Genomic DNA, 11,774 nt, shown 5'->3' with positions numbered 1-11,774 from the left:
TTGTTGGCAATCGTTTCCAGGTGATTTACAGAAATCTCATTGGGCACATGAGCTTCATTCAGTATCTTCATCAGGGCCCGACGATGTTCATCCGAATGGATTAATAATGATAGCAGTGAGATCTGGGCCGGTGTTTTCTTCAACTGTTCGACCACGGAGTAATCCTGCACTTTCATCTTCTTTAAGAAATCCTCAGCTTCTTCTTCTGACACAGGTTTCTTTATTGCAGCTGGATTGGGTCTTCTCAACTCCGCCGGAGCAAAACACCGTCCTGATCGAGTCAGTCCCTGCGCCTCACAACTATTCTCCTCCACTTGTTGTCCCTTGTACATCACCACTGCCTTCTCATACTTCCAAGGCACAGCCTTGCTATCAATCACTGGTGTTTGGACTACTGGTTTTATGATGACCGGTTCCCTGCAGACCCCTTTCACAACAACCATGGGTGCAGATGATGCTCCCGTTATTACCAACTTGGCTAGTTCTGGTTTCCTTGTAGCGGCAGATGGATTCTTCCCCAATATCACCACTGGCTTGACATCTTCCCCCTTCAACTGTACCCCTGCTTCCTTATTGATCGATTTTTCTTTCGGAGTGGCACGGATCATCATCACTGTTTGTGAGGGTTTCTTCGGCTCCCCTCCTTCGTGCACAAGTTCGATCATGTGGGCTTCAGGGTGCTTTGGCAATGGGTTCTGGTTAATGTTGGGTGCCTCCGGTGCCTGTACCTCGATCTTGTTGGTATCAATAAGATCTTGTATTGCATGTTTCAGCCTCCAACATTTCTCGGTATCATGTCCGGGAGCTCCCGAACAATATTCACATCTTACCGAGTGATCCATATTTTGGGGTAAGGGATTTGGTAATCTAGGCTCAACAGGATTTAATAAACCCAACTGCCTCAATTTGTGGAACAAGGCAATATAAGTTTCCCCCAACTCAGTAAAAGTTCTTTGCCTCTGCAATCTTTCATTTCTGGCGGCCGGATTTCCCCTGAAACCCATCCCTGGAGGGTTCCTGTAGGCTCTTGGTGGTGGATAGGTGTTTTGTGGTGGTGGGTATGTGTTATGTGGAGGTGGGTATGTATTGTGGGGAACCGGCGCGCGCCATTGTGGGCGAACCGGAGGTTGGGTGTATGTCTGGGCTTGATGGACGGTGAAATGTTGTTCTTGTGGTTGGTAGTAGGGTTGTGGAGGGTAATTTGGAATGTGTGGGTAGTTTAGACGATGGGGTCTGGGTTGGTAATGAGGGGAAGGACCTCTAGATCTGGACCAATTGTCGGCCTCTAATGTCGTGACCTCCTCTCTCCTTTTCTTCCCTAGCGCACCTCCCGTGCCGCTCTGAATGGCCTGAGTTGTTGCCTTAATTGCCGAATAACTCAGGATCTTATTGGACTTAAGTCCCTCTTCTATCATACCTCCCATTTTCACAACTTCATTAAATGATTTGCCAACTGACGTCACCAAGTGACCAAAGTAAGTTGGCTCGAGAGTTTGTAAGAAGTAATCCACCATTTCTCCTTCTCTCATTGGGGGATCAACTCTGGCTGCCTGTTCTCTCCATCGGAACCCAAATTCCCGGAAGCTCTCTCCGGGTTTCTTCTCGAGCTTTAGCAATGTGAGACGGTCTGGGACTATCTCAAGGTTGTATTGGAAATGTCCTGCGAAAGCCTGTGCCAAGTCATCCCAGGTGTACCACCTGCTCGGATCTTGTCTTGTATACCACTCTAACGCCGACCCGCTCAAACTCTGGCCAAAGTAAGCTATTAATAGCTCATCTTTGCCCCCTGCTCCCCTCATTTTGCTACAAAAACCTCGTAGATGTGCCATAGGATCACCATGCCCTTCGTATAAATCGAACTTGGGCATTTTGAACCCTGCTGGTAATTGAACGTCAGGGAAAGGGCATAGATCCTTGTAAGCCACGCTGACTTGGTTACCTAACCCGTGTATGTTCCTGAAGGATTGCTCCAGGCTTTTAAATTTCCGCATCACCTCGTCCTGCTCTGGGCTCTTAGCCGGCTTTTCAATCTCCGCCGGGACCTCAAAGTGGGGATTATAGGTATGTGGCTCGGGTGCTTTGAATGTGAGTTCAGGGGGGTAGTATTGTGTATCGTGAGCCTGAAACAGTGGCTCACTAGATGATCTGTGCAATGGGGCTGGGGGAGGTGCCACAAAGACGGGAACATTTGGTGGAGGAGGGTTTTGAGTGGGTGGTGGAGCTTGGGAATCATAAGCCTCTCTTCCCTGATAATAGTGATGGCTTGGGAAACTTGTTGAAGGACCGGGAGAGGGGTATTCCGGCGTGTGTGTTGGTTGGAGGGTAGGAGTAACGGGTAGTTCTTGCCCCTTCTGGGCTCTAGCTAAGGCTATCTGCATTTCATTCATTTCTAGCCTCATTTTTTCCATTTTCTCCAGGGCTTCCTTCAGCATCTGATTGGCCGTTTTTTCTGACTCAACGCTGTTGTCTGACCCAGTCATGCTTTCTGGTATAGGACCTTTTGATCTTGTCTGATAATGGTACGGTGCCAGTACGCTCTAACAACTAACTGATATTGATTGGAAAAACAACAAACTTGTCAGTGTTAGAGTCTTAACAGATATTGTAATTGCACGTTAGGGGGATGCAATGCTCCTAGGCAGTTAATCATTTCTAACATGCTTTTGCTCTGACCGCATGCATCATCCCGGCTTATTTTTTGCTCTGACAAATATATATTCTTTTTTTTATTATTCTTTTTTGCTCTGACAAATATATATTCTTTTTACGGTCGAATCCTATAGATTGCCTACGTATCGTGACCCCGCACGAATCAGACCAAGCGTAGTTCGTGCCATAAGACCAAATATTTTTTTTATTACTCAAAATAATGCTATTACAAGCCATCACAAAAAAACAAAAATACAGACTTTATATATATATATATATATATATATATATATATATATATATATATTTTTGAGAATGTTTGAAGAAAAGGAAAAAAAAACATATGGGTAGACAACAGACTCGAAAAACAAACAAGTGCAAGATTGAACTAGGGATACATTAAAGCTTTGAATTTTGGTGCCCGCGAGGCATCATTCGGCCTTTCCGCGGGCTTGGGGGCCAGGCTTCTTTGCAAGCTTTTTAGTTCCTCCATGATCTGATGGACATAACCCATGATTGAGGCAAATAGGACATCACGAGGCATCTCTTCACATGTTAGGCACTTTGTGGTGATATAGCGCCCTATATCATTGATCCTACCCCTGAATTCTATCCCTCTCTATGCACAGCTGTTCTATCCGTTGATTCTTTAGTCCCAATATTCGAGTATTGTCAATGAGCTGCTCTTGGAACCTCTCCATTTGTTCTTCCATCCGGGCTATCGACTCATGGTAGTGTTCTCTATATGTTCTAGCATCCTGGGCTTGTTTGAGGACCCGATTATTGAGAATGGAGTTTATCTCTCTCAATGTCGCAACACTCATTTCGTAGTCCCTTTTTACTTGCCATAGGTGCTCTCTCCGTGATGTTGTAACTGTAGCCCACCTGACCCGCATTCTTGTTATACAAGCCTGGGATCTCTCCAAGTCTTCTCGGCTTTGGCTGACTTGATTTCTCAATTCCGCTATCAACCTTTCATCAGAGCGACGTTTCTGTCGGTCGCTATCACTCTTACTGACTTGGCGAATTCGGGCTTTCAGTGCCTGGTTTTCTTTGGCTAATTTGTTCTTCTCACCCTGCTCTGAGGCTACTTGAACGTTGTTTTCAAACATAAGCCTTTCAATTTGTCGCTTCAGCTTCCCGATTTCAACCCGGTAGCCTTCCTCTCTCACTAACCAGCCCCACTGTTCCTGCGAATCATCCGTAAATTGTTGGACGTGAGCTCTTTTGGCAGGCCTCTGACGAATCTGGAACCTTTTCCCGAACCAAACATCGTATTTTGGGTCTACCTCACCCTTAGCCAGCTCTCGAACCATAGTCTTGGGTTCAAGGAATCTACATTCGTGCCACAGCTTTCTAATTTTTCCTTCGGGGAACACGACTCCTGGACTCAACTCAATGGCGTGCTTGCTTAGATCCTCATCAGTGGGAATTACCTGAAATCTTCCTAGTTGGCGCAGTACCCGATGAGGAGCATATGGTTGGATGCTACGAAGTCCCATCAAAAGAACATGACATTCCTCGGCCGCCATGTATATTACCTCAGTATCATTCAACCACCCAAATGCCCATTCAACTTGGTCGGCTGTTGTTGACCTCAATTGTGCAAGCCATGCTTCGACGCCTTCGGGAAATATGACGCCTGTCATTCGTTTCTCAAAGCCGCTAATGCAGTTTCTCTCAGTCAACCCGTGGTTCATGTATCCCACTCGGTGATGGAGGTGTTCTTGCATCCACAGCTGGAGTAACAGATTGCATCCCTGAAAGAACTTGCCTCCTTCTCGGCATATAGTTAAAGCTCGGTAGATTTCGGACAAAATCAAAGGAACCACAGTACTGTCGGTTCTTTTGATTGCAACATCGGCCATCCCTACAAGGCCTATCTCTATTTTTTTATCTTTGCGGGGACAGACCACAACTCCCAGAAATGCTGTGATAAATGCCAAAGTACGTCTTGCTTCCCACTTGATTCTGTTCCCAGTGTGAATTAATCCGAGGTTTGGTTCTTCCAAACCCTGAGGAATTCCGTACCGTTGATACAAGAATTGGAGAGTACAACATCCCTTCGACAAATCATCATTCTGTACCTTCCGACTAATGCTTAGCAAATCCAAGAACGCGTGCGGAGATACTGGTCTTGGTGAAAGTAAATACTGCCCTCTTAGTTTCCCATTCAACCCCGCATATCCGGCGACTTCCTCTAGTGTAGGTGAAAGTTCAAAGTCAGCAAAACGAAACACGTTGCGGGTTGGGTCCCAGAACGGTATTAGAGCCTCGATGATATCTGTCCTTGGCTTGATATTCAACAGATCGACAAAACCTCCCAAAACTCTTTCCACTATCTTTATACTATCCTTTCCCATATCATTCCACCACATGTGGAGTTGTGAAGGGACCTCGCTACACACTGAGAATGATTCATTTTGACTTGTGTTCATCCTGCACATTTATTATAGTGATTAAAGAAGGAAAAACTTTTATTTGACTTAAAAAACTATCTATATTCTAAAGAAATATTTTTTTTGGACTTAAAATCTTTTTTCTATTTTTAATTTTTGAAAAAAAAACTTTTAAGGAGAAAGGAAATATTTTTGAACTAATATTCTGAATTTATGAAAGAAATACTACAGAAAAAAAATATTTTTTTGAATTTTATTTTGAATATCTTTTAAACAAATAAATGGGATTTTGAAATTAAAAGGAAATATATTTTTTTTTAAAAAAAAATAATTTGAGGTCTAAAAGAAAAACTTTCTAAAGAAGTGAGTAATGTTAAATATTTTTGGATTTTTTTTTTGAATACAGTGAGCCGAAACCAAAGAGGTTTGCCTCTGATCTCACATCCGGTGAGAATGACCCGCGTAGTTCAGGCTATAAACTAACTAATTTTTGAAAACAAACAATTTTTTCCTTTTTCTTTTATAGCAAAAAAAACTATTTTTTTTTTTTTTTTTTTTTTTTGAAAATAAAGCAAATTAAAATAAAAGACTTATTCCTACACACTTTCTGCTTTCTAAGCAAACAAACAATTAAAAGTAAAAATATATATGTTTTTTTTAAAAAAAATTCGGCAGCATTTCGACAGTACTTGGACACTGATTTTTCTAAATTAATCATCTAACTTTCCACTTGCTATTTTTATTTTATTTTATTCTTTACACTCCCGAGACTCAGAAGCCGGTCAACATGCAAGACCGAGCAAATAAATGCACATAAAACAAATAAGATGCATCAGGATGGTCATTTTCATTTTTGGTGCACCTGTCCTAGACAGACCCAACCCCTGTGTTGAGCCTCCAAAGTCAGATGCACGTGATGCAAACAAACGTTCCTACTAGGGATCCGACATGTGGCTTTGTTATACTAGGTTCAGAACCTGGGTGTTTGTTCTAGACCTGGCTTACCCGAGCGGACAGCTCGAGCCGAGGGGGGGTAGCGTACCGGGAATACAGAAGCTTCACCGGCTTAGCAACTTGTCCGAACCTCGTTCTAAATTGGGATTTTACACTATACAGAAAAGAAGTCGTACGAAGTACACCCTTCTTCATGATTTAGAAGACTCAGAGAGGAGATGGGTTTCGGCACAGTTTATACACAGTTCATGTAATATCAAAGCGGTAAAAGCAGCATTTAGCATATTAGGCTCAAACATGTAAAAATCAGATAAAACCAAATATAACAATTTATATGAGCTCGAATTTCTAACCCTGAACCACTGGTTCTGGGTTAAGTTCCCCAGCAGAGTCGCCAGAGCTGTCACACCTCCTTTTTCCGGCACCGCGAGGTGCGTAGGGAGTTTTTTCCAATTAAAGGACAGTCGAAACGGGATTGGTTTAATTATTTCAGAGTCGCCACTTGGGAGATTTAGGGTGTCCCAAGTCACCAATTTTAATCCCGAATCGAGGAAAAGAATGACTCTATATTACAGTCTGCGTACCAGAAATCCGGATAAGGAATTCTGTTAACCCGGGAGAAGGTGTTAGGCATTCCCGAGTTCCGTGGTTCTAGCACGGTCGCTCAACTGTTATATTCGGCTTATTTATCTGATTTTTAATACAATTATGAACCATGTGCAAATTTTATCTTTTACCGCTTTATTATTATAATTATTATTTTTTAGGAATGTGAACATCGCTTAAAACATATCTTTGGATTGTGTCACATGAAATGCACCCACAATACGAAACATATTTTATTTGATGTTTTAGGATTTAGATTTGGGTCGCATGAAATGCGCATCCGAGTTTAAGAAGGTAAAATTAATTAAATCGCGCCTAAAGAGTCTAACGCGTCATTATCTTTTGGGAAGGAAGTGAAATTCACTAAACAATCCATCCCAAATTCTAAGTAATTTTTTTTAAAATAATTAAATAAATAAATGAGATTGGAGAATCCTATACATTTGTATTATTTACATCTATTTATTTTTAGCGAAATCCTTTAATAATATCCTTTAATGACTACCTTTTTATTATTACTAAATTTTTTATAAATATAAAATCAATATCTACATTCTTGAAAATGACATATTAAATAGAAGAAAAAACAAATATTAGCAGAAAGTAATAAAATTATAATCATAGATACAACATGGAATTATCGAAAAGTAAAAAATAAAAATAAAAAAAAACTAATTATCCCATAGTTGGATTAAAATTCAAATTGTTAGTAAGACTATCTATTTATTTTTAGCGAAATCCTTTAAGAATATCCTTTAATGACAACCTTTTTATTATTACTAAGTTTTTTATAAATATAAAATCAATATCTACATTCTTGAAAATGACATATTAAATAGAAGAGAAAAACAAATATTAACAGAAAGTAATAAAATTATAATCATAAATACAACATGGAATTATCGAAAAGTAAAAAAATAAAAAAAAAATAATTATCCCATAGTTGGATTAAAATTCAAATTGTTAGTAAGACTTAAGCTTATTGAAACTAATTATTTACAAATACTGAAAATTGAAAGAAATAAAAATAAAAACTTGAGTACTAAATCATATTTCTAAAAATTTAAACAATTTAACATTAACTAACTTTGTTTTAATTCATCATGTCCTAATACTTGTTTGCAAACTAATTCATGTTATAACTGAAATTGACTACATGATTCGGATTAACTTATCGTTGACGAAAAACCTTATGAATAAGGAACTTAGTTAATTTTTGCCAAACTGATTCAATAACGCCATTTTTACGTTATTTCTTCTATTTTTTTATTTAAACAATTTTAATTAATAATCAGGTTTAAATATATTTCCTAATAATCTGGTAAAGACGTTATTTAATATGTCGCTATAATATGCCTAGTTATGCCGATGACAGTGATTTACGGAATAATAATACATGAATAACCTAAATACAATACAAAAAATTAAATTAAACTAAATTAAAAATTTAACACTCCATTCTTCATTTCAGCTTACAAAATGCCAAAATTACAGTTGTGTACCTGATATTGTCAATATAAGAAGAAGAAAGTCAGCAACGTAATACGTAACACAGCAACAGCAACAATAACCAGCAATAACCAGTCAACGAAAATCCCAGTGACAGCTTTGAAAAATTCAAAATAAAATCCAGGAATGCCGAAAATAACGGACAGAAACCAAGGGAAATTTTCAGATTTTTGAAAGGCTAGTTAATCTTCAACCCTTAATTTCTACACCTGTATACCAGAATATTTATCAGGTGTGTACTACTTTCTCTTCTAATTTTCAATTTTTTTTCTTTGTATGTTTTTCTTTTCTTGAGAGTTTCAATTTTTTTTTCGGAATAAATGTTCAGCTTTTTTTCAATCTCTTTTTTTTCTGTCTGTATTATTTCCCCCCTCTTGTGTCCAGACTTCACATATATATATCTCATCCCTTTAATCAATTAAAATCAATCCCTTTCTCTACCAAACCCATTATCTTCCCACTCATCCCCATTACATTAAATAAATATATCACACCACCCCATTATATTTTGTCCCCCATGCTTTATTTAAAATAATGCAAGATTCCCCTTTAATTTAAATCTTGTCCCCCCTTTATATTAAATAATCATATCACAACCCACCCCATTTCATTTTGTCCCCCATGCTTCAAATAAACAATTACAAAATGTACAATTCCTAAACTACCCCTTTCGACCTTACTGAAATTACCAAACTACCCCTGAACGTATTACAAATTTACCAAACTACCCATCAGCTATAACACATCAATTAATCAAACTTAACCAAAATATAGACAATATGATCAATTTCTAACAATGTTCAAACAACAATATGAACACGGATGAACATCATAACAACAATATCATATGAACATGATTTTAACAACATTTCAACAACAAATCACATGAACACAAATTGAACAACCAAGAACAACTAAAATTTGATTGAACAATATTTTAGCAACAAACAATCCTATTTTCGGATTCAAACCAACAACAAACAAAGTATGAAGATTTCTAAATTCAATCATATTGAACTTAAAATCAACTCTAACAACATTATAACAAACAATTCTTATATTAAACTTTAAACAAGATTATGAGACTAATTCAAGAAATAATCACAAATGGTAAACAAGAAATCAAACTATACACATTTCGGATTCAAAATCAAACAAACATAATATGAACATGAATTAAATCTAAAAATAAAAACGACGGATTCAAATGACTAAAACCAACATACTTCCCTTATTGCAACTAAATTCTTTTAGGCAAATGACAAAACAAAACTAAGAAGAAACAATTATGAATTTAAACTTGAACTTTAACAATACTAACAATTTCCGGAAAAATACATCAAATACATGAAACAAATTGAAGAAACAATTAATTAAATTTCAATTTGAATCTAACAAACATTAAACTAACAAATTCTTACTTAAACAATACAACAAACATGAAATAAACATGAAAACAACTAATTAAACTTCCATTTTAAAATCTGAAAATTGATTTAACAAATAACACATGAACATGAACTAAAAATTAATTCAAACGATAAACAAAACAAACATTTGTTGATTTTAGATTCGAAAATATCAAAACAAAATATGGACAAAATAAAACTCAAAAACTACTAACCGGATCGAAAGACGAACAACGACCAAACAAACAACGAACTTGACGATGAACTTACGACGTATAGTATCTTCACTTGACGAAAAACCCTCGACCTTTGCCGGACTTTAACCGGACTGTCTTGTGTCGTCAACAACAGTACGAAGCGGCGAGCAGCAACACGACGTCAAGACAGCGGTCACGGCGACAGGCAGTAGCAGTCCGGCGACGACAGGCAGCAGCACATCGCGGACAGCCGTGGACGACGACATGGTCGACGTCGAAGCTCGTCCATGGCTGTGTTCGTTTGGTTGAGACAGAAGCAGCAACAGCTGGTCGATCTTGGCAGCGGCAGTCCATCGAGGAGGATGACGGGAAGACGACGGGGAGCTGCCATGGCGGACAGCAGTAACTCGGAAATGACGCAGAAAACTGTACGTGCGTGTGGACTGCCAGACTAGTTTGGGTGGTGTCGAAACAGCGACAGCTACCATGTGAGAACATCGAAGCTCAGCCATGGTTGGGCATGGCGAAAGCTCGAACGGGGACGATGAAGCTTGGTGAGGGAGGATGTGCTCGTGTGAAGGTGTTGACGCAGCTGTGTGTGCGTCGATGAGGAGCTTGGAGGTGGAGGATGATGAAGCTTGGTGAGGGAAGCAGCCATGGACGTTGGGTTTTTTGAGAGTGTTGGGGAAGATGAAGATGGAGGGGGCGGGTAGGCTAGTTTAGGTTTTTAGGGTTTTCTTACTATTTTTTTTTGTTTTTCTTTGTTTTATTTTTTGAAATGCAAGATAATAGGGTGTTGGGTTATGGACCGGGTTGACCCAGTTCGAAATGGACTGGGTCGTAGGGAAGATTGGGCCATTTTTTGGGCCTGTAGCTTGAAGTTGAAGAAGAGGCCTAATTCCGACTTTCTTTATATTTTCGCTCTCTTTTCTTCTTTTATTTTTCTAAAACTAAATTATAAAAATACTTAAACTATTATTAAGAACTAAATTAAGCGCAAATTAACTCCCAATAATAATTAACGCACAATTAAGTATTAATTAAGCATAAAATTGTATATTTGGTCATTAAATGCTAAAAATGCAAACGATGCCTATTTTTGTAATTTTTAATTTTTGTAAAACAATTTTAATTACTAACAATTGTAGAATTAAATCCTATATGCAAAATGCGACATATTTTTTGTATTTTTTATTAATTTAGCAAATAAACATGCACAAACAAATACAAATAATTATTCAAAATGTCACAAAATATCACAAAAATGGCACACCAAGAAAAATTATTTTATTTTTGAATTTTTTGGGAGTAATTCTCATATAGGTTTAAAATTATTAGACGTATTTATGCTTCATGTTGTACTTTCTTATTAATTTATTATGCATGGCAATTTAGTTTTACTATTGTTTTGTTATTTTACTTTTTCGTCAAGCACTTTAATAATTAGATTTCTACATATATATTACATATATATTATTTATATAGCCATGATATGGTTTACAAGAAATTGCCTTAAACAAAAAAAAATTAAAAAAAAGTCCGGAAATAAAAAAGCCTGTTAGGCCCGCTAAGCCCACGAGCCCGACCCGCTAAGCCCAAGACCATATGGGCTTAGGCCCGTCACGGGCTGGTTCCACCCGTTGAGCCCACGAAGCCCGGGACCGTGAGGCCCAGGACCGCCAGAGCCCAGGCCCGTTAAGCCCGGCTCGTTTGGCCCATTTAAGCCCGGGGCTGGCCCAGAATACAACACTATGCTCAATAAACATACGCTTCCTTCGTTCACTTTTATTTGTCTATTATACTAAAAATATATTTTCACTTTTACTTGTCCACTATACTAAATCAAGATAAATACAACTTTTTTTTTCCATATTTTACCCTTATCATTAATTGCTCAGTTTCAAAATTATTTCTGAAGACTTTTTAAAATGCTATCATTACTAGGGTTATTTCTCAAGACTTTTAAAAATACATGCTACGATTATTATTTCTTAAGAAACGTGAAAAGTTCAAAGTGGACAAATAAAAGTGAACGAAGGTAGTACTTAATT

Source organism: Nicotiana sylvestris, chromosome 10, assembly GCF_000393655.2.
Source record: "Nicotiana sylvestris chromosome 10, ASM39365v2, whole genome shotgun sequence".
Classification (NCBI taxonomy): domain Eukaryota; kingdom Viridiplantae; phylum Streptophyta; class Magnoliopsida; order Solanales; family Solanaceae; genus Nicotiana; species Nicotiana sylvestris.
Note: the sequence above shows the minus strand (reverse complement) of the source record.